Here is a 24,013-nt window from a genome sequence, read left to right as displayed (position 1 = left end):
AGTGATCATCTATCATCTATCTATCTATCTATCTATCTATCTATCATCTATCTATCATCATCTATCTACCTATTATCTATCTATCTATCTATCTATCTATCTATCTATCTATCTATCTATCTATCTATCTATCTATCAATTTTTTTGAGACAGTGTCTCCCTGTAGCCCCAGATCACCTGTAACTCACTATATAAACCAGGCTGGCCTCAATCTCGCAGGGTCCACTGTAGATATACCATTTAGGGCTGGGCATCTCTCAAACACATATTTCCTATGTGTGACCAGTTGTGGAACTTTGTAATAGCCCCCATCTATTTGCAAAGAAAAGCTTTTTTGATGAGTGCGGTGTATGGCATACTTATCTGTAAATATAAGGATCCATATTTCATATAGTAAGAAATTTTTGAGATACAACAGATAGGGTTTTCTCTAGGATCTATGACCTCTCCAGCCATGTGTATTTGACTATTTTTAGAGTGCTATCTATTAGTTGCCTTCCATTGAGAGGACTTTAATTAGATAGCTGTTAATTATCCCCTAGATAAAAGTGCTAGGGTCTGTCTCTCCCATGCCATGTGGTGGTTGGCCCCGAGAGTCCAAGTGAATATGACAGAGTAATATTGCATCACTTTCCAGAACTAGTTGTAAAAAGGCTTGGTGTTGTAGAATGCTCAGATTTAGAACCCTAAACTGCTATACAAGAATTCACGGCACACTATGTCCACCATGCTAGCAAAATTACACGAGTTGGAGGCAAGGGGGACCTCTGTGATCACATCACGTAAGGATTTTCTGCCAGTCTTCAGCTATTAGTATCACCCCAGCTGATGCCATGGACCCTGGAAGCAGAAACTGGTCTTCCCCACTGTGCTGCATCTGAATTCTTGACCCTCAAAACCAAAGCAGAGTAGTTTAAGCCACTTTGCTGTGGGGTAGTGTGCTCAGTAGCCATAAACACCCAGATACTTGTGAAGATACTGCACAGTCTGATTTCACCACAGAGGTACAGGCTTAGGATTCACCAGTATGAAGGACAGAATATCACAAGGTACTTCTGTATCTCAGCCTGGTTAGGATGAGCTAAATGCATTGTTTCAACAAAATAAAAATTCAGCTGCTTCCAGACAACTTTTAATATAAACCGTCAAATTTTCCTGCCTGATTTTTCTTCACTTTATTATTACATATAAGTCCTTTAAGAAAATGACAGTTTGCTTTACTAAATAAGAGAGTCATGGATTTCTCTGATACCTTCCTCTTCTAACCTCTGGAGATGTTTACAGCAATACCTCCCATTAGAGCATAAACTGAAACAAACACTGTCTTCTCCAAAGGACAATGAGTTAATTGTTTGCTCTGAAGTTCATTGAAGAACTAATTGGAATTGTTACTCAGAAAATATCTGATGCCTTTGCTCTTTATGCTTTTCTATAAAAACAAAGAGTAAATTATTACATCAGAGTCATTAAACTATAAGTGGAACTATTAGCCAAATTAGCTATAAGGGAACTGTTAGCTCCCTTTAAAGAAGTGCATGTGAAACAGCCTAAAGAAAATTACTAAAAGTCTAGTGATGGTTCATAGAAATGTGAAGGCAAAACAAAGCCAGACTTCTACAAAAACGTAGCAAACTCTACAGATCTTAGTAAATCCCACCTTTAATGATCTTCTAGAATGTGGCAGTGCCGCATTAAAGGAAAACTAATTCCTGGAGTCATTTAACCAAGAAGAGTGATCCCAATTCATTCTGAAGTATTCTGATTTCTCTCAGAACTGTTCATCCTTGATCAAAGGGTATCCTCTATATTTATTAAGCAGCACATCAAGCATGATATGGGAAAAGGATGAGGAACTTAACCAGAATTTTATAAGAGAAGAAGTTGCTTATTCTGACATCTACTAATCCAGAACAGCACATAAAACTACAAACATACTTTCCACCTAAGGCCATATGTTTCTTGTAACATTTATTATGAGTAATTTGTTGCTTTCAAGGTGATCATTGCTTTCAATAATGAAATTAACACACATTATTATTATATTATTATTCTTATTGTCAGTCTGGACAAAGAAGGTGCATGAGGGAAAAACAGGGAACATAGTTTAAAATTAAAGCTATGCATTCACCTTAGCTTGTAAAAGTTGATTACATGGGACGCTCAAGGTCTAGTAAGATTGTTTACATGGTTTTCTTAAAGGATAGTTAAATTTAAACAAGTTGATTACAGAATAGGAAGATAAATTGAATGCATAGTACTAAATAATCTCAAAGCATATAGCCTACTTGGTTACAAGGTTAGGCAAAAGTTCAATTTCAATAGGAGGTATTCCCAGAAAAACCATCTCCACATTCTTGTTTCTGGCTTTTAGCTTTATGAAACAAGAAATGTGCCAAAATTCTAAAAAACTTAAACTTGAGGTATAGTCCCCTTCCCAACAAACAAATATTGTGATAAATGTACAAATAGTCCATATCTTGCTTTGAAAGATGCAATATCTCCAAAAATATCCCAGACCTCTATATGAAGTGTTTTGAGCTATTAGTAAAAGCTCATGATAGAGAAAAGGTAATGTTAAGAGGCCAACACCCCAAATCTCCCTATTATCTCCAGAAAAAAATTCTATTTTCTTAATAGACACACAGAGTTCTCTCTGATCTTGTTTATATCTTCTTCAATCATTACCATCCCTACTTGCCCTCTACAACCACACATGCATACATGTGTGTGCACACATGAACACACTACACTATAGTGAGAAAGAACTAGTTTAAGTTCCCCACATGTACTAAGCTGTTTCAAATCTCCACAGCCTTGTTTATGCCTCTCTCTATGTCTAGTATCTGCTTTACTTTCTTTTAAGATTCAAGTTAAACGCCACCTTGTTTTATCCCCCTGTTTAGATTCCAGTCCTTCTCCACTGTGAGGCTTCAAGAGGCCCCATGAATCAATCATTCCTTCCTTTGGTCTCTCTGCCCCTACTTGACTCAAAGTAAGTAGCCTAGTTGGATTATTTATCTTCCAGAACCTCCTAAAATACAGGGCTGGTCTCACATACGGAAGGTGGAAGGTAGAGGGATAGCCCCTACAAAGTTAGTGAAAGTATTTAAGAACTACAACTTTCAAAGGCTTTGCTACTGAGTCTGTCCTTACAGAGGATCAACTATTTTCCATTTGTTGCCATTAGCACCAACTGTTAAAAGAAGAGAATCTAAAGGGTGTTATGGGTTGTCTTCAAATCACAATATGACATTTATTTTAAAAAGTTTGATGGACAAGTAAAGTCATGTTATAGAAGCAAGCTTGGAGGCCACAGAAATGTCTATTTTACACAGACTTGCAAAAGAGAGAATCCATAAAACAGCAACTCAGTGCTGTACATTAATGTATTCAGCATGCATCCTGTAACAGAGGAAACTCCATGGGTATGAGCATACCCACAGAGCTTCATAAAGGAAGTGATCTTGAATTAGTAATAATCCTTAAAGGGATTAGAAACTCAAGATGCCAATCTGATGCATAAGGAAAGAGAAGACAGACACATGTTTAACAAGGAGAAATGGACAGAAAAGTTACCTTTATCTCTGGGAGCAAGATGAAGGCTAAAAATAGCCCAAGAGGGAGAGCTAATGCTTGGTTAGGTTTGGCTTTTAGTCTTCTTCCAGTTTTGGGCAGAGAATATGATCTCACCTCTACTGGGATTTTGAAAATTGGAACATCTATAGAGGATTTTCTTCTGAGTGGAAAATGCCGCAAAATCTTTAATTCAATAGAAATTTCCAAAGTAACGTAAGTGGTCACTTGCATCCTTGAAATGCTAAGAGTGACAGCTAGAAGAATTAATTATAGTCCATATTATAGTGCATTCAGTTATCTTAATAAACGGCCTTTTATTTTGATGCAGTGGAAAATAGGTAAAATTTTATATTTTTAATAGTTGGAGACTTTTGTCATTTCAAGGACTTGTTATCTCATGAAGGCTACATGAAGTAGAGATTGAACATAAATGGTATCTGGGATTATAGAATCATTTTCCAGAAAACAGACTTAATTATGCTTGAGATTTTGGGAAGGGAAATCACAGGCTTTCTTCCCTTTTATAATGTAAATGGTAGATAATGGTGACCTGGTGAAAAGACAAGATGATAAGAAAACACAAAGTGAGATAAAAGAAATGTCTACTTTTCGAAAGCTTGTTGTCTATAGAACTTCTCAAACATACCCTGAAGTATTAGGGAAGGAGGACCGGCATAGATCCATTACCCAACTTCAAGAGTTGGTAACATTCTGTGGTTTTGTTTCCAATTTTTATTTTTCTGGGAGTCACTACCAGACATCTCCAGGTACTTGAAAATGTATCTCTAACGGGTAATAGCATTTGAAAAAACATCCATTACACATTTTCATAACCAACATTATCCTTCAAATTACCTGACTTCTAATCCCTCCTTAGTTTTTTCCTGTTTATCTTAAAAAATCTGTTTTAGTATGGTGTGCTTGAATTAAAATACCAGCAAGATTCACATATTGTGTCTAGTGTGTTCCATAAACTGTTTTAATTCATAACATGCCCTCTTTCTTTATTTTATCCCATTGGCTTGTTAAAGATTCTAGGTTTGACTGGTTGTATAGTCACAGTCATGATGTCATTTTAGATTATGCTGTACCTCTATTTTCCTATAAACTAGTAGAGATTCAGTACACAAATTCAAATATTTGAGCAAGAGTATTCCAAAAGTGGTGTTGTTGTTCACATAAGGATGCATATCTGTCCCTCATTCAGCACTGCATATCTGTCCCTCATTCAGCACTGTTAAGTTAGATGCCTGGTGAGGTTAGCCTGAACCATCCTTAAGAAAGTACTCCACTAACATATAATCAATGACTTCACCATTTATATTTCCTACATCTATTTCAGTAAGTGTTGAAAATGGAATTATGTAAATATTTAATTTCTTCTGCTTTTATTTTCTGCTATTCTTCTGTTTTGAAACAAAATAAACAGAGGAAAGGAAGAAAAGACAAAGGAAAGAAGGAAGGAAGAAAGAAGGAAGGAAGCTTCCTTTATCATCTCTGGGAAATACAGAAGCTGCTACTGGTCTCTGGAAGCTGGATTAACACTCACACCCAGACTTCAAAATTCTCTTATTGGACACAAATAGTCTCACCAAAAATCAAGACATATTGCAACTTTGAAGAAATCAAATGAGAACAATGCCACTTCATAATGTTGTCTAGTCTGAAGACAAAAATCAGGTCACTCCGACGATTCTAAGTCAAATATCATTTTCCAGATAATTGAATGACTTCCTCTGTATTTATTATAACTTGAAGCTTGTTCTAGCCTACCCTGTGAGATTTATTAACAATTCAGTAACAAAAGGATTCTCTCTTCCTGAGAGCACCTACTCTAGAATAAGGCTCCTCTTTCTTCAGTCCTCCCTGACGTCATGTACTCACTGCCCAAATTCTATAGGCCTTTCCTCATCTCTATTACTGAGCAACCTTACAATTTTGCATGGCATGCATTTTTTCCTGTAGCATCAAGCATTATCCCCCAACTTAATAAGTTACAAGTATGTTCTCTGTGGTTCATAAGTTGACTTAATGTATGGGGGCATAAGGGAGGGAAATATGGTTGTTATGAAAGCCAGTCAGTGTACAGAGGAATTGATTTTTCCCCTTTATTTTTTTTAAAATTATTTATTATTTTATATGTATGAGTGTATTGCTCACATGCATGTAAGTGTACCTGTGTCATATAAGTATACTTATGTTGTGTAAGTGCATTGCCTACGGAGGTTGGAAGAGGGTGTCGGATCCCCTGGAATTGAAGTTACAGGCAGTTGTTAATTGCCATGTGGGTGCTGGGAACCTAACCACTGAGCCATCTCTCCAGTCTCTGATCTTTCTCCTTTGATTGTGACTCTTTGGAAGAATGAGTTCTGCTCTGGAAACCCACAATGAATGTCAATATGGTATACCTTCATATGGTTGAATTTTAATCTTTAACTTGTAGATTTGTATTATTTCAGTTTATGACAGTTTTTTGTGTTCACATATTCTTGTCTCTAGCCAGTAGAAGCTCCTTAAAGTTGACTCTTTTGTTCTATTGCCGTGACTCTAGAAGTCTTTGATAGCTTACACTTTTAGGCAAAAATAGACGTCTTTGGTTTATGTATTTTCTTAAAATGAAAAGTGTGTGTGTGTGTGTGTGTGTGTGTGTGGAGAGAGAGAGAGAGAGAGAGAGAGAGAGAGAGAGAGAGAATATACTATGACGAATTGTTTCTGCAATTATGGAAGTGGAATTTCTTATTCTACAGCTGACAAGCTGAAGATTCAGGAGAGCCAATAACACAGTTCTTGTCCTTGGCTATGTCTGCATCCAAAGTGAGAGAAGACTGATATCTCAGCTTATAGATGGTTGGGCAGAGAGCAAGCATTGTTTATCAGCTTTTTATTCTATCTAGTCCCTCAGTAGACTGGATGGGAATGACCTGTATTGTACAGAGCAATATGCTTTACTCAATCTAACAATTCAAAAGTCAGTTTTATTGAGAAATACTCTCATAAACACTCAGAAATGATGGTTAACCAAATATCTGGGCTCCTTATAACCTGGCCAACTCGACACAAAATTATTCACCACAAGTCAACAACATTATTCCATAATGTTCATTTAAGCAAAAATGAGAGTGTATATGTCATGTATAGATGGATTTCTATACTATTCAAGGAACTGTCAGATCAGGACATCATAAGTATTTTAGTTGTTGTACCTTTACAAGTCTATAGAAGTAAGGAAGGTTTTTTAGGAATATTACAAATATGATCAAAGTTATAGAAAATGAATCAATAAAGAAAATATTAAAGAATACACCTTGAAAAGAAAAGGCTGAGGAATGATGATAATTTCATCAATGTCTTCATGTAAGAAATGTCTTTTCAAAGTTTAGGCAGTCAGCCATGTTATGCAACTCTCTGCTGGAGAAAAGAAATAAAAGAGGTATTTGGCTACACTTAATGTCAAAATCACCTAGGTTTCTGGAAAGGGTCCATTCAAGTCTGGAGATGGGGCACAGAATATTCAGTTGTTTATCTAAATGTTAAGACCATCTGACCTCTCAGGGGATGTACTTTGGAAGATGTAATTCTCTGTTGTTTCATTCAAATGTACCCTCTCCACCTGACACTGTGGAGAGTAGATAAGCTTCTCTCTAATCCATCCCAAAAGCCTCCACCACAAGCTGCTTTATAGCTGCCTCTGACCAGAGAAAAGAGAAGCAGTGGGTGTGGCCTACAGCTCCCAGTCTGCAGGTTTAGAAACTGCTGTTGAAGATGGAAATGAGCAAGGAGCTCTTCAACAAGCTGAAAAGTTCACAAGGAGTCTTCCTATCCTCTTCCTCCTTCACGCAGTCCTATACAATACATCTTCCCAAGGTGAACCAGAGCAAGAGAGGCTGGCTTTGTCACTGTGGATTCCACCCATGACTCCACAGACTTCAGGATAAACAAAGCCTTGTTTAAATTAAACTAAACAGGAGTCAGGAAGAGATACACGCATGAGGACAGTGTTTCTAAAGGAGACAAGGGTGGAAGATTTACTCATTCCCAAAGAGAAATTTATTAACAGAACACTTAGAGTAATTCCTCCTTTCTAATTTAGTGGTCAGGATTAGGGTTAGATGACTAGAGGGGGAAAGGTCCTGACAAGAAGAACTATTCAAAAGGAGGAGTTCCTCCTGAAAGGTCAACTCAAGGACAGCAGTGTAACAGCTTTCACCAGCCAGGAAGGCAGGATGAGGGAATTTCACAAAGAGCACGGGGTGTGGCAGAGGAAATAACTCCAACAATCTTAATAATGCTACAAATATTTTTTCTTATCCTCTTCTAAACCCAGGAGCTACATTCTATTTTTATTCATTTTTCTTGTTTTTGATTGACAAGAAAGGACAGCAAGGTAAAAACAGACTGTTTCTTTAATAAATTGTTTGAATATACATCACAAAGCCTAGATTAGATGGAAAAATACCTATGTAGCTAGTTTCTCTCTCAGTTATCTGTTGCTTCTTTTCTATGTGCATAGCCATTTAACAATAAGAACAAGAATAAGAATAAGAATAACAATAACAACAATAACAACAACAAAAAGAGTTGATTCAGGTGAATTCTTTAATAATACACCCAAAAGTGGTGCCAATTTGAGCTATTCTCAGTAGAATATTCATGCACTTAAGTTACCACAAATCTTTTTGATGAGACAGTTATTCAGTAACTGATTCAAGTAAAATCTTAAATCTAATACTTGCATTGTTTATTCAATTTTTCCTTCATAAAATGTATAACAAGGGGGAAAGTCCTGGGAAATATTTTCAAGTCCTCAAGTACCTGTCTCTAGTGGGTTAAATGGTGATACCAAGAGAGAGAGATTCATATCCTAGTTCCTACAACATGTGTTGTTACCTTTATGGAAAATAATATGATTTTGTTTGGCAAAAGATGACCTTAAAGATTTTGAAGACCTCTCTGTTTTATACAAGTGCCCATAGGTACAAATGCATATACCTTTATATGGTAAAAGTAAAGACAGGGACTTGAGGTATAGACACATAGGAGAGACCCACTTAGAAGAGAAGGTGCGTGATAATATAAAGTCAGAGACAGGAGTGATACAACCATAATCTGATCAATTTCAAGGCATACTGGCAGCCTCCATAAGTTAAAAGAAGTAAGCAACTGATGCTCCCCAAGGGATCAACAGAGAATGTGGCTGTGCAAAAATCTTAAATTTGAACTCCTAGTCTCCAAAACAGTGACAGAATAAATTTCCATTGTTTAAAGACACCATGCCTAAGATAATTTTATACAGCAGCCACAGGAAATGAAAACAATGTCTAATCCATATTGTCATTTTTAGTTCAATAAAAAGTAGATCCGCTCTGCATGTTTGTGCTAGATAACCCAGATTCCTAGCTAGTGCGGTCACAAACAGGAATAGATAGTGACAAGTAACCAATAAAGCAAGCTGAGACAATCAGATTTTCTTTGCCAAGAATTTATATCTCAGGGACATAAGAACCACTACCAGCTCGTGTTGGCCCTTGAAGTTGTAGAATCACAGACATTGTAGAACAGAGTTGGTCCCATAATAAGTGTAAACTTAAGTTCCAGGAGAGTTAAGCACTATCTCTAATCTTCAAAATGGGAAAATGAAGAGCTGAGCAAACCACTTTACACTACAGAGAAAACATGTGGAATCAAATAAGAATGATCTCATTTTCCCACTATGATTCTAACATCCTAATTGAATCTATATGCACATTTTATTACAGAATACAAATGTTTCTGCCCCATCCAAGGAAAATTCATTCCCCTGTGTTATGGCTGCAAACTCCTTACAAATGTTCAAAGCCTTTGATTGCTGCAATGAGTCTCTTCTCTTAGGTTCTCTCCTCCTCCCCCTCTGCTGGCTTGTAAGCACACTGCTGTACAAACCTGCCTTAGGCTGGCCCTCCTCAGAGCTGTCCTGCAACCCACATTCTCCTCCAGTGATGGTTGTCTCTGCTCTTTCAGCCCTTCAGAGGACTTGTCTATGCCCTGTAGTTCCACTTTTTAGTTTCCTATTTTTCTCCTCAACTCAAAGGATTTTTTGTCTCCAATGCTTCACTGAAACTGCTCTTATCAAAGTCACAGGTGACTGCAAATGCCTTCAGATACCTGACCTCTTAGCAGCCTTTGATATAGCTAATATTTCTTCCTCCAAGCTTCTCCAGACCCTTTCTTTGTCTCTTTTGCTTACATTTCTTTCTGGAATTCAGCCTGGGGTTCTATTCAAATCTCAGTTCTAGCTAACCTCCTCCAATCCCCTGGCTTTAAATACATTCTGGTAGAGTGAATCCTCAGTTTAAATTTGCCCCTATTTCACATCTTCCCATAGCTATTTACTAATTTTCTTACCTTTATCCTGGCTGAAGAATTTTTGATTCCCTTGTTCATACCTTCTTAGTCCACATCTCCTCAATAAATATTACCAATATCTATTGCCAACTGCTGAGGTAAAAAGAAAACCCTCACAAGTCATCTTTAATTCCTCTTCTTCCTTCATATTCCATATCTAACTCAACAGCAAGTCTCGTGAACTTTGTGCTGGTTTGCTTCAGTCTATGACACACCTGGGAAGAAGCAACCTCAGTTGAGGAATTTCCTCCATAAGACTGGCCTGTGGTCATGTCTCTAAGGCATTTTCTTGAGGAAGGAGGTTGCAGCTTACTGTGGGAAGTGCCATTCTGAGCAGATAGGCCTGGGCTATGTAAGAAGGGTAGCTGAGCAAGCCAGGGAAAGCAAGCCAGTGAGCAGCGTTTCTTCACGGTCTCTGCTTCAGTTCCTGCTTCCAGGTTCCAGCCTTGAGTTCCTACCTTGGCTTCCCTCAGTGGTTGATTGTGTACTGTAAATCAAATAAGCCCTTTCCTCCCCAAGTTGGTTTTGGTCAGTTTTTTATCACAGCAACAGAGAAGTAACTAGGACAATCTGAAAAATTTATTCGGAATCTGACCAACCCTAACACTTCACTATCACCCCATAATCATTATCACTAAATGATAGCAACAGCCTTAGATTATAAAGGGTAATGACCAGTTACACTGCATTATAGTTAATGAATTTCCATATCATCCAAATCAAACTAAAAACTTACTAAGATCTAGGAGATGTTGTATAATCTGTTTTCTTCTTACTCCTTCAGATTGTGTCTGTTTGCATACCTTCGTCTGCATTAAGTCAGGCAGGCTTATTTCCATCCTTTACATGTTTTAAGTTCAATTTGGCTTTAGAGCTAATTACATTTACTCTACCTTCTACTTGGAAAGGTCTCCTCCAGATTTTCATGTGTCTGCCTTCCTTTTATCATGGCATGTGACCTCAGGGGCTTTCCTGGCCACCCAAAGAAACCCCATGCCCCATCATGACTTACTATACTTCTCTATTGATTTCTTAGCATCCACTAGTGTTGGAAGTCAGTGTTTCTCCATTTGAATGTTTCATGTCTGATTTTCTCACTGGAATATTAGCTCTTTGAGGCAATGACTTTAACATTTTTAGTATTATGTCCCTAAGTACTTGGTCTATAACAGATATTTGGTGAATGTTAGTAGACTGACTGTAAGGCCCTCTGAGAACTCTTTCATTCCAGTCTCCCTATAGGCTTGGTGGCACACCATTCTTCATCCTTGAATATATGACACTCATTGTTATATTTAAAAAATAATCTTTCATGTGTGCCAGTTTTGAGTTTCTCATTTTTGCAGCCCAAGAGCTTTGATAACATTGTTGACATAAAGGCCAGGCACGACAGCTCATACTTTTAATCCCAGCACTCAGCAGGCAGTGGCAGGCAGATCTCTGTGAGCTTGAGGCTAACCTGGTCTACCTAGCAAGTTCCAAGCCAGCCAGGGCTGCATAGTGAAACCCTGTCTCAAAAACAAAGACAAAAAAAAAAATCCCCCAGTTTTTTTGAAATGATGCCATATGCTGAATTTGAACATTAACCAAAGATCTATGAGAATAAAGATAAAAATCTGAGAGGCCAGAATAATTTCAGTGTTAGCATTCTCTTTGCCTTCCCTGACTCTGGTTTTCATGATGTAGGCTTAAAATCTGACGTCCAAATCCTGCCTGAGGTAGTAAAAGTGAGGTTTCCATAGGTCCGCCTGATTTCCACTGCTAGGAAACTCTGGCTATGCTTCTGTCCCAAGAGAAGAAATGAAACCCTACAGAGATAACCCACTTCTGACTTATCCATGACCTTGAGCATAACTCAGGCATGAAAGTTTAAGTATAAGATATCAGGAAAACAGTACCTGTCCAGGAGACAGAAAAATCTGAATTCTAGTTTGTGGCTCTGCACCTACTCAGTTCAATGACATTGGCAGAGGACTTAGCATCTCTGAAGTTTCCTTTTCTGTAACATAAAGAGATTAGACCAGTTGGCCCCAACTCTCTCTTCCATGGCTAATAATCTGTGATTATTTGTGCACCTGTTTCTTTTTTGTTAGTTCTCATTTAAAAAACCGATTTTTTCCCCTCTCACTTTCCTAAGAGAATTATGGCTTTGGAATAGCAGCTGGCTTAGTTTTGCTTGCAACACACTTCTGCTCACAGAGGAATGCATACTGTTCCCTCCGGCAGAGAAATGTGTGATGGTTGATTTGCACCTTGCTGGTTGGATACATGCAGTGGCAAGTGGGAGTTTTATTGAGTTCATGGCACTGAAGGATAGCAAACATTCAATTCCTTTTAGCCCAGAGGTGTTTTTGTTTGCTTGTTTAGTTTGATACAAAAACACATTTACTCAGGTGTTCAATTATGATATGAAATGTGGTTCCACAAAACTGAATTGTGTGTAGTGAAATTCAAACTATAAGCCATATACCCCCACATATTGAGACTGAGCAAGTCAACCAATATCTTATACAAATTTTCAAAAATGGTGTAAAGTCTGATGATAGTTCGTAATAGTCACATGTTTGAACTGCTCTCACCATGGCTAGAAGTTAAACCCAAGCTCAATATAGTGAATTTCTGGGTACCAAAGTCTTGCTTGACAGATTTCCAAGTTTGTTTTCATTGTCATTAATCTGTTACTGTAATCGTCCAGGATCCCCAGGAAGAAGGATGTGGCCAGGAGGAAATTGCTAGAGACAGGTCACTTCCTGGATGCACTCAAACTCACACTTAGCCCTGTGAACAACCATTGAACTGAGCAAAATGTCTCCTCCCAACACACGGATGGGATTGCTTGCCAAATCAAGTGGTGGCTCGCAGTCTATGAGAGTGTATCTCCAAGCATGACCCAACCAGCAGCAGTAGACCTGGGAATTCTTGGGAAATGAAAATCTCACAAACATGGAGCATAAACTGGAAACTAAAAAGGAACCAAGCAACTGTATTTTAATGAACCTGGGGACTCCAAAATGAAAAGTTTGAAAACTGCTCACTGAGAAGTGACACTTACTTTAGAAATGAAAGTTTCATTGTTCTCCATCAGCTAGTGCCCATAATCAGTAGGCTCTAGTAGCTCTGCTTAACAGTGCTGGTCCTTAAGACAAGATATCCGAGTTTTGCTTTTTGTGTGTATTGCCTGCATGTAGGTAAGTGCACCTGTGTCGTACAATGCTCATGGAGGTCAGAAGAGGCTGTTGGATCCCCTGAGACAGGAGTTACAGACAGTTGTTAGCTGCCATGTGGGTGCTGGGATTCGAACTCAGGTCTTCTGCAAGAACAACCAGTGTTCTTAATCTCTGAGCCATCTCTCCAGGCCCTCAACATGTTTTTGTAGATACTCACAAATTTTTCTCACCACAATTACTGAGTCCCCGGGATGCGAGAAGCATAATGCCAGGTACTTGGAATAAGATGATAGAAAAGACAGATACTGTGCCCCTTATAGTACTTATGACCTAGTGGAAAAGATAACTACTGAATCTAATATTGTATCATTAACTACTTGAATATGGTTCTGAAATAAAAAATAAAGAGAAAAGAGCTGTACAAGATTCCCAGCTCTCTCTAGAGTCACCTGATTTGTAGTGTCTGCAGAAGCTTCTCCCACACCAGGCGGGCTCTTAAAGGGGGAAGATGCTACGTGTGAAAGGTGTTAAAGTCAGTGAGATCTTATGTTTGCTTTTGAAAGCATGAAGAGGAAGATTAACTAGACAAGGCTAGAGAGGTAAGTAGAGACTCTCTTAACAAGGCTCTGATAAAACTTTTTATTTTGTCCTAAGAGCAACAGAAACGTATAAGGACATTTAAAGCAGAGAAGTGGTATAATTGGATTTACATTTAAAGAAAATTTGTATTCATTCTTTGAGAACTTCCTACAGTGTATTTTGATCATATTTCCCTCCTCCCCCAACTCCTCCCAGATCTACCCCACTTCCCTACCTACCCAACTTCGTTTTTTTTTTTTTTTTTTTTAATGTGTTGAGTCCAGCATGTATTGCCCAAATATGTGGAACCTGCCCTGGACTGTGGTCAAGCATGGGCCACACCCTTAAAGAAAATGGATTCTGGAGACCTTTGCAGACAGCCTGAAAGTGGCTGTTTTTGCCTCCATCTGGCTTAGACACAGAGAACTCAGCAGACAGCCTTAGGGCATCCGATCTGGCCTCTGCCTAGTGTAGAGACTGAGAACTCAGTAGACTGCCCCAGAGTGCCAAAATCGGGCCTCCCTTTTAGGAACTTCCCAAATTATGCTCTGAGTACCCACTAGTAGGGGTCCAAACATTAGAAGGAAGCCTGAGTGTGCCAGACTGGAGCTTGACTTGGGCTTCTGTGGGAACTCTTGAGTAGCTGATCCGAAGCCACCATTTCCCTCCAAAATAAAATCTGAGAGAACCTGAAACCTGGACTGACCAACTCTACAAACCCAATAAGAAAACAACTAAAGCTCATCAGTAATATAAACAGAATCAAACCTCAAGTCAACAAAAGAAGACTTGATTTTTATACCAGAATCACAAACAACAAAAGAGATTCACATGCCAAAATCACAATGAAGAAAAAAAAAAAAAAAAAAGGAAAACCAGAACACTATGTACCAAACTCCACCGGTCCTGTAGAAGAGCTCTACAAGGAGAACTCCCTAGAAATAACCCAGAACACAGAATTTAAAAGAACAGCCATAAACATGATCAAGGAATTCAACAAATTTAAAGAACACACAAACAAAAAAGTAAAAGAAGATAGGGATAACTTCTGATAGAATTCACAAAAGAGGTAGAAACATTGAAGAAAACTCAGGCTAAAATGAAGAAGGAAGTGAAAAACTCAATAAGCCAACTTGAAACAACAACAGGGGAAAGCCTGACTTCTAGAATAATGAAAGGGGAAACAGAATATCAACACTGGAGGATAAAGTTGAAAAACTGGACCACTCAAGCAAAGACTATAAAAAATTAAAAACAAAACAAAACAAAACACAGGAATGGAATATGCAGGAGATGTGGGACACCATGAAAAGACCAAATCTGTGTATCAGAGGCATAGATGAAGGAGAAGAATCTCAGGTTAATGGTATTGACCAGATCTTAAACAGGACTGTAAAAGAGAATTTCCCAAAATTAAGGAAAGACATCCCCATACAAATACAAGAAGCACACAGAACACCAAATAGTAAAAACATTAAATGTACAGAACAAAGAATACTGAAAGCAGTGAAAGAAAAATAAGTCACATACAAAGGAAAGCCCATCAGAATTACAGCTGACTTATCACTGAAAACTATGAAAGCCAGAAGAACCTGGACCAAGGTATTTTCTGTACTAAATGACAATAGATGTCAGCCAAAGTACTTTACCCAGCAAAAATGTCTATTATAGTTGAGGGGGAAGGAAAAACTTCCATGATATGAATAGTCTGAAAGAATACATGTCCACAAAACCAGCCCTTCAAAGAATACTTGAAGAAATACAAAGAATGGAGAAAGGAACATCTATAACCCAGGAGCAATGAAAGAAACTAAATAAAGGTATAATTGTGGAAACACAAAATTAGACAAAGAATGCAAACATACACATCTTTCAATAACTTTAAATATCAACAGACTAAACTCCCCAGTCAAAAGACACAGGCTAGTTGAATGGATTAAGAAACAAAATCCATCTTTTTTCTGTCTATAAGAAACCCATCTCACTTTCAAGGCCAGGTACTACCTTAAGGTGAAAGGATGGAACAGAATATTCCAAGAAAATGTTACTAAGAAGGAAGCAGGACTTGCAGTTCTACTATCTGACAAAATAGACTTCAAACTAAAACTAATCAGAAGAGATAAAGAGGGTCACTTCATTCTGATCAAAGGAACAATTAACCAAGAAGATATTGTAATCCTGAACATATATGCACCAAACTCTGGTGCACCCAAATTCATAAAAACAACACTATAGGACTTTAAGACACAGATTAATCTCAACTCAGTAATAGCAGGGGACTTTAATACCCCACTCTCTCCATTAGACATTTCAACTAAATAAACAACTGAATAAACAGAGGCATCTGAACTAAACAATATCATACATCAAATGGACCTAACAAACATCTTCTGAATATTCCACTCAAGCACTAAAGAATATACTTTCTATTCAGCACCCCATGGAACTTTCTCAAAAAATTGACCACATACTGGGGCACTAAACAAACCTCAATAAATACAAAAAAATTGGTATAATTCCATGCATTCTTATCAGACCACAATGATCAATAAAGCTCAAAATCAACCCTGGAAGAAGCCCTAGTTACTACACAAACTCATGAAGATTAAACAACACACTCCTAAATGATGAGTAGGTCAAAGGAGAAATTAAGAAAGAAATAAAAGAATTGCCAGAATTCAATGAAAAAATACCAATACAACACAACAAAAGCTCTGGTATATTTTAAAAGCAGTCCTAAGAGGGAAGTCTATAGCTCTAAGTGGCTACATTAAAAAATTAGAAAGAGCCCAAATAAATGTCTTAACATCACAACTCAAGACACTGGAAAGGCAAGAACAAATGAAACACAAACCCAGCAGAAGAGAAGAAATCACAAAAAATCAAAGCAGAAATTAATGAAATAGAAGCAAAGAAAACAATACAATGAATCAATGAGTCTAAGAGCTGGTTCTTTGAAAAGCTAAATAAGATGGACAGACCCTCAGCCCAGTTAACCAAAAGAAAGAAAGAGCAACTCCAAATCAACAAAATCAGAGATGAAAGGGGAAACATCACAATAGACACCAAAAAAATCTAGAACATTATAAGGGAATACTGTAAAATCCTGTACTGAATTTGAAAGCTTAAAAAAATGGATGGATATCTAAAATCATGGGAACGATCAAAATTAAACCAAGAAGAGATCAACAGACCCATATTATAAAAGGAAATTGAAACAGTAATGCACACAATTTGTGTGCTGTCAGGAGGTCACAGGCTCTGTATTTGAGTGTGGACTTTATGGCGCAGACATAAATGTGGGGGACCCACTCTTCTGTAAACAAACCACTACCCTATGCTCTGTTAAAAACAGAAAAGAAAAGAAAATGGATTTTTCCTATTCCAGCAACTGCCAAATGGCAATAGCTCCTCAGCCAGGGATAAGACCTCCTGTCTATCTCCCTCTCCCATCCAAGGTGGGATTTTTGTCTGACTTGAGCTTGAGCAGGTTCTTTTGCATACTGAATTCATACATGCAACTTCCTTGCTTTCTGGAAAACACTATTTCCCTGTCTTCAGATCACTCTGCAAGGTGTGAGTAAATTGGAGGGAAACTGAGCATAGGTCAGAGAAACAAGATTCTGCAGCATCTGGAGAGGAAAAATAACCAAGTGTGGTGGTATATATCTTTTATTCTATCACTTGGGAGGCTGATGTAAAAAGATAGTAAGTTCAAGGCCAGCCTGGGCTACATGGTGAGAGTCTATAAATAAGTAAAAATAAAAGAAGGAAAATGGTAGTTTGGCTTTTGGTCTTGGCATATATGAATAAGATACATGTAAGTATTATTTTGGATACGAAATCAATATGACTCGGGAATTTATTGATTTGATGGGAACATTCTAGATTGAATCCTGGATGTAAGGCATAGAAACATTGAATTAATTATGGTTTCATTCATGAGAAAAATGCAGTTTCAGAAAGAAGAGTAAAACAGTGCCTGGTACACAACCCCACACACTCACATACATGGCCATATACAACACACACACACACTCATATACCACACACCAACACACACATACATACATATACCACATGCACCAATACATACACATACACATACTTATATAGCACACACCAACACACACATGCACATACATCACACACTCCATACTAACTCATACATCATACATCAATGAATATACTACACACACACACACACCATCACACACATCATACACACCAACACATACATCACACACACCAACACACATGCACACATTTATATACGACATACCAATACAAACAGAAAGCTGCAGTCCAAAACAACATGTTAAGTGAAAAAAATCCTATTTAACTGAAGAAATGCAGATTATTTTATTCCTGAATAAAATCATGAGGATATATATATATATATATATTCCCTAAACTATTCAGACCCTGGTGTCACAGGTCTTGGTTTATACAATCTCCAGGAAAAAGAACTAGGGCTCCTGGGAGAAATGGCAAAATATAGGATTGAAGCAGGAAATGCAAAAGATTAGCTTAAACATGTTACAGCTCAGAGGCAAAGAAATTCTTCAAAATTCTTTTAAGCTTCAATAATACGAGTTTATTGAAGGAGCATGAGCCAACTGAGGAGGAGGATTCCAATGGTCAAACCTGTAAGAGCGTCAACAAAGCAAATAGCATAGCATTGATTTATAACCCAGAGTATAAGACAAATGTCCATGAGTTCATATTAATGTGAATAAATGATTGGTTAGATAAATAAAGGGGGAAGTACAAATTTCCTATGTAGAAAAATTCCAAATGATTCACCCTCAAGGAAGTGGAGTGTTAATCCCAAGTCCTTAGTGTGGGCTGTGTATGGTGATTTCCTTCCAAAGACCAAGGGAGAAGAAAGGGGAGAAGATTCACACTGGCTCAAGTATGCTAATGATCCAGGTGATTTATATCACTGGCAGTAAGTCACTGTACAACCCTTAACATGATGTGACAAAATGGTGCCTTACCTATGTGGGTTTCCTCTGAGAATCCCACAGCCCAGTGTAGTCATGAGAAAAGCATCAGACAAACTCTAGTTGAGGAACATTTTACAAGATACCTGACCAACATCAGAACTCTTCAAAATCATCAAAGTGAGGCCAGAGAGTGGCTCAGTAGGGAAAGATGCTTGCTGCCAAGCCTGATGACATGAGCATAGTTCTTGGGACTCCCATATGGTGGGATGAGGAAGTCAACTCTCACAAATTGTCTGATGACCCCCCATATACATGCCATGGCATGTGCATCATACACAGACACACAGACACAACTTTAAAACAGCAAGGGAGTCAAAAACAGTCTGAGAAATAACCAAGAAGAGTGAAAGGAGACATGGCAACTAAACATCCCATCCCCTCTGGGTGGGATCCCGGAGCAGAAAGGGTTATGAAGAAAAATCTTAAGTATAGACTTCAGTTCATAATAATTTATCAATATCAGTTTATCGTGATAATTGGAAATTGGGGCACATAAACTCTGTCTTTGTAATTTTTGCACATATAAGACTATTTTAAATTAAGATCTTTTTAAGAGAAAACCCTGCTAGCTTGAAATATTTTTTCTCAATGTATATTTTTATTGAATTTTTGTGCATTTCATATAATACATCTTAATCATATCCAGGCCCCTTCCTCTATTTGTATCCCCATACCCTCCCACTGGATTTCATGCATTCTGTCATATAGGTCAAGGCCTATCAAATCAAGTTTGTGTACTCAGATGTCCGTTGGTGTGAGTTCATCTACTGGCGTCTAGTCAGCCCCAAAGAAGATCAACACTGCCTCACCCATCAGTAATCAACTTCCAGTAGTTCCTTGGGTAAGGTTGGGGCCTGCTGCTCATTTCCCTATTTCTATTCTGGGATTTTTTTTGATTGAAATTCCACGGGTCTTGTGCATGCTGTCACTATTGCTGTACATTTGTATAAGCAAGTTCCCAGAAGCCTGTTTCCTTATCATCATGCGCCAACCCTGGCTCCTACAATTTTTCCACTCCCTCTTCTCCAATGGTTTTTGAGCCATGGATGGGTGAGGTTTAATATAGGGGTTCTAACCAGGGACATACTCTGCAGTTTCTTATTTTCTATATCTTTGTCAGTTGTGATCTTCTGTGTCCATTGCCCTCTGTTTCATGAGGAAGCTTCCCTGGCGAGAGGTGAGAGATGCATTAGTGTTCTCTCTACACCTTGTTCCACTATGTTTCATGAGCCTTAGGTGTAGTAGTTCCATTGTAGATGTGTCACTTAGGGTTGGGCTTCTCTCAGATACTTATTCCCTGTGTTTGACCAATTGTGGAACTCTAAGTCTCCATCTGTTGCAAAAAGAAACATTTTTGATGACTGGTGAATGGTATACTTGTCTGTAAATATAAGAATCCATATTTAGCATACCATAAAAAATTACGTTTGTCTAGGAATGTGGCAGAGGTGGAGTTTTCTCTAGGATCCATGACTTCTCCAGCCATGTGTATTTGGTTATGTTTACAGTGCCACCCATGAGTTCCCTTTTAAAGAGGGCTTTAAGTCCAATTAGATAGCTGTAGTTACCCCCAAGATAAAAGTGCCACTATTGTACTACTATAGTTTGTTGTTGTGCCAGTCATTGTTGTGATTATTAGGTTTTAAAGCTGTGGGTGGATGGACCATCAATTGATTTTTCTCCTTTAACAGCTTGCATAGTACCCTTTAGAACTATGAGAGCTAGTCTTCAGTGAGGAGGCTTCCAGGTCAATTCTAGCTCCATTGCTCCTAGTCCAGTGTTCAAGGTATGCCCTGAATTCAGTAATAGGGTCTTACTTTCAAGTTCTGGGAGGCATTAAAGGGCTGTTACAACAGCCTGTGTTATTTTTGGATTTTCCTGGACTACCCTGATCAGCAACTCAAAGGGAGGTTTCTTCTGTCTGGTGCTGTGTTTTTTGCTATATAGCCTTCTAGTATACACATGCACTCATGTTCAGATATGGTATGTGTATTTTTCAGTAGGTTTTTGAGCTAATAAATTTCCCTCTTTTATCCCCTACCACCTAAACTTTATCTCTCCTCTCTCTCCCTGTCTAACCTCCCTCCTTGGTCCCCAGTTAAAATCTCCCCTTTCCCCCTTTTCCCCTTGATAATTCTGTATCCTATTATCCTCCCTCTCTTGAGCTCCTTCTTCCCCTTTACTCCCATAGTTCCATTCCTGTGGGTCTCTCCCTTCCCTCGTGGGTCGTTGGCCATGGATCCACGAAGACAAAGGGAGCAGAGGTGACAAACGGGATCAGGATGGGCATGAGTATGATGGAAAGAGCTTTCTGGGAGACAGCTTCAGTGAGACAGCTCGTTTATTCAGTGGCAACAAGGAAAAATATAGGGTAGAAATGGTAGCCAAAGCTTCACCGGATAGGTGTTCATAGTATGCGTTATTTGAATGTGGCAGGAAGACTCTATCATCTGGCTATAGTGCAATGCCTAATTATCATATAGAAAAAACCTGGGGGCAGTTTTTGTAGGTAACTATGCCAAAGGTCATGTTCCAAATAAGGCCAGGCATCTGTGTTTGGAGGCACTTTCCAGATAAGGCCAGGAAGAGAACAGGAAGCCCCTGCTGAGAAAGGGACAGCAGGTTTCCCCAACACATTCCCAGTTAAATACCACATTTTTCCCATTTACCCTTTGCATCCTACCAAAAGCAATCTAACCAAAATACCCATGACACTCTTCACAGGATTAGAAAAAAATCCTAAAATTCATATGGAATCACAAAAACACCCTGGATAGTTGAAGCAATCTTGAGCAAAAAGAGTAATGCTGGGGGATTACCACACCAAATCTCAAACTATATTACAGAGTTATAGTCATAAAAACAGCATGGTACTGGCACAAAAACAGACACATAGACCAATTGAACATAATGGAAGACCCAAGCATGAGTGCATGGAATTTCAGCCACCTGACAGTTGACAAAGGTGCCAAGAATACATTCTGGAGGAAGGACAGCATCTTCACCAAATGGTGCTGACCAAACTGGATTTCTACCAGTAGAATAATGAAACGAAACCCTTATATTTCATCCTGCACAAAAGCTAACTCCAAATGAATCAAAGCCCTCAGTGTGAAACCTGAAACTCCGAAATTTTTAGAAGAAAACATTGGCAGTACCTTACAAGATACAGGTACAAGAAAGGACTTTCTAAATAGGACATCAGTTGCTCAGGAATTAAGGTCAACAATTGTCAAATGGGATCTCATTAAACTATAAAGCTCTGTACACAAAAGATAAAAGTAAATAAAAAGCAAGACCAAGGAAGTGAAGAGGAAACCCACAGGATGGGGGAAAATTTTCAGCAGCTTCACATCAGACAGAAGATTAATATCTAGCATATATAAAGAACTCAAAAAGCAAATAAACAAGAAAACAAATGACCAAATTAATAGATGAGCTAATGATCTGAACAGAGTTCTCAAGTGAAGAAATAAAAATGGCTAAGAAACACCCTAAAATGTGTTCAACATACTTAGTAGAGAAATACAAATAGAAACCACTTTAAGATTTCATCTTACCTCCATCAGACTGGCTAAGATCAAGAGAACAAAGGACACCAGATGCTGGTGAGGATGCTGAGAAAGGGGAACACTCATCCACTGCTGGTGGGGCTGCAAACTTGTGCAAGCCCCATGGAAAGCAGTGTGGAGAACTCTTAAAAAACTAGAAATCAATCTACCGTGTGATCTGAGTATACCACTCCTTGGCATATACCCAAAGGACTCATTCTACTGTGGAGATACTTACACATCCATTTTTGTTACTATTCTTTTCACAATAGCTAAGAAATGGAAACAACCTAAATGTTCTTGAACTGGTGAATGGATAGTGAAAATGTGATACATTTACACAATGGAGTTCTACTCAGCGGTAAAGAAAGACAAAATCATGAACTTTGCAGGTAAATGGATAGGACTAAAAACTGTTATACTTAGTGAAATAACACAGACTCAGAAAAACAAGCACTATATGTTTTCTTTTATTTGTGGGTCTTAGCACCAAATTCTTCTTTTTTTTTTTTTTTCTTTTTCCAGCACCCAAATCTTTTTAATAACAGAATAAGATCCAAGGTTAATTTTGTAGCCTCTGGCTCTTTGGCCTCTTGAGCACTTGAACTTCTGGCCCTTGGAGCAGACATAGGATTTGGTGTGGTTGTATGGAGTTTCGGGGGCCTTGCCAAAGTGCAGATAAACCTCTAGGCCCTTCCAAGGACCTGACAGGAGCACAGTGCTGCGGCCCTTGGGAGGCTCCAGAGCCAGCTGGTTGAAGGTGAGGATCTTACCCCAGCCTTGAGGATGCGGCTTCAGACTGGCTTCTCACATGCAGGGCACACATCTTCAGTTGGGAACGTCTAGGACCTGCACATCATCTGTGATCGTCCTCACGACTACAGCTGTTTTGTTCTCTGGGCCAGGAAGCTTCATCTTTCGGATCATCTGTGACAGGGACAGAGGAGGCCGTTAATTTTCAGCATTTTCAGCATAACCCTAGTCTTGCCAGAAACCTGTACAACCTGACCAGCAGCTCTTGGGCTCCTACTGCTGGACCTTTTGGTCCTTGTTGTGAGGAATTTCAACTCTCATGATGGCACCTCCTGCTCAGCCAGGTCCGGAAAGAGAGCCTTAACACCAATTCTTTTTTTTTGTCTTTTTGAGACAGGGTCTCCCTGTAGCCCCAGCTGGCCTAGAGCTCACTATGTAGTCCAGGCTGGGATTAAAGGCGTGTGCTACCACACCCAGCTAGCACCAAATTCTTAAAAGGGAGTATATATCCTGATGTAACAGCAGAAGCCAGGAAAATGGAAAGCGACCATGGAGGTAAAAAGAAAGAAAAAGCCCCAGAGGGAGGACAGTAGAAAACAATGTTATCAAAAATATATTTTAGAAATTAAGTATGTAGAGCTATTTTTACCTTTTTGGCAATAACTTCCTTTATTTCTACCACTCTGGTTAACCAAATACTTGAAATCTACACTGTTGCCTTTTCTTCAGCTTATTTCCCACTCCCCAGCCTTCTCTTGTACAGCATAATAAATGCTTGATCTTATTTCTGAGGTCTTAACTTTCCCCCGATCCCTTGTTAAAATTAAAAACTATCCAATATGCTCTAGTGCTAGTGTGATTCCACTTGTAATGCTGGCAGCAAGTCTACAATGTCTTCCTTTCTCTTTTCCAAACATTAACTCTCGGGCTTCTTGCAGCCATTTATTTCTTGACTGGATGTTCTGACTGCAGCTATTCCCTCTTCCAGTCATGCAGA

General features: G+C 38.6%; 1 pseudogene; it reads right to left on the bottom strand.

Annotated features, from left to right (window-relative positions):
• LOC115068122 overlaps positions 1-23,337 on the bottom strand; it is a 57,776-nt pseudogene extending 34,439 nt beyond the window's left edge.
• Positions 23,338-24,013: the final 676 nt, after the last annotated feature.

This window comes from Nannospalax galili, unplaced genomic scaffold (assembly GCF_000622305.1).
Source record: "Nannospalax galili isolate Female #2095 unplaced genomic scaffold, S.galili_v1.0 scaffold751, whole genome shotgun sequence".
NCBI classification, from domain to species: Eukaryota; Metazoa; Chordata; class Mammalia; order Rodentia; family Spalacidae; genus Nannospalax; species Nannospalax galili.
Note: the sequence above shows the minus strand (reverse complement) of the source record. Positions and strands in the feature narration are given on the sequence as shown.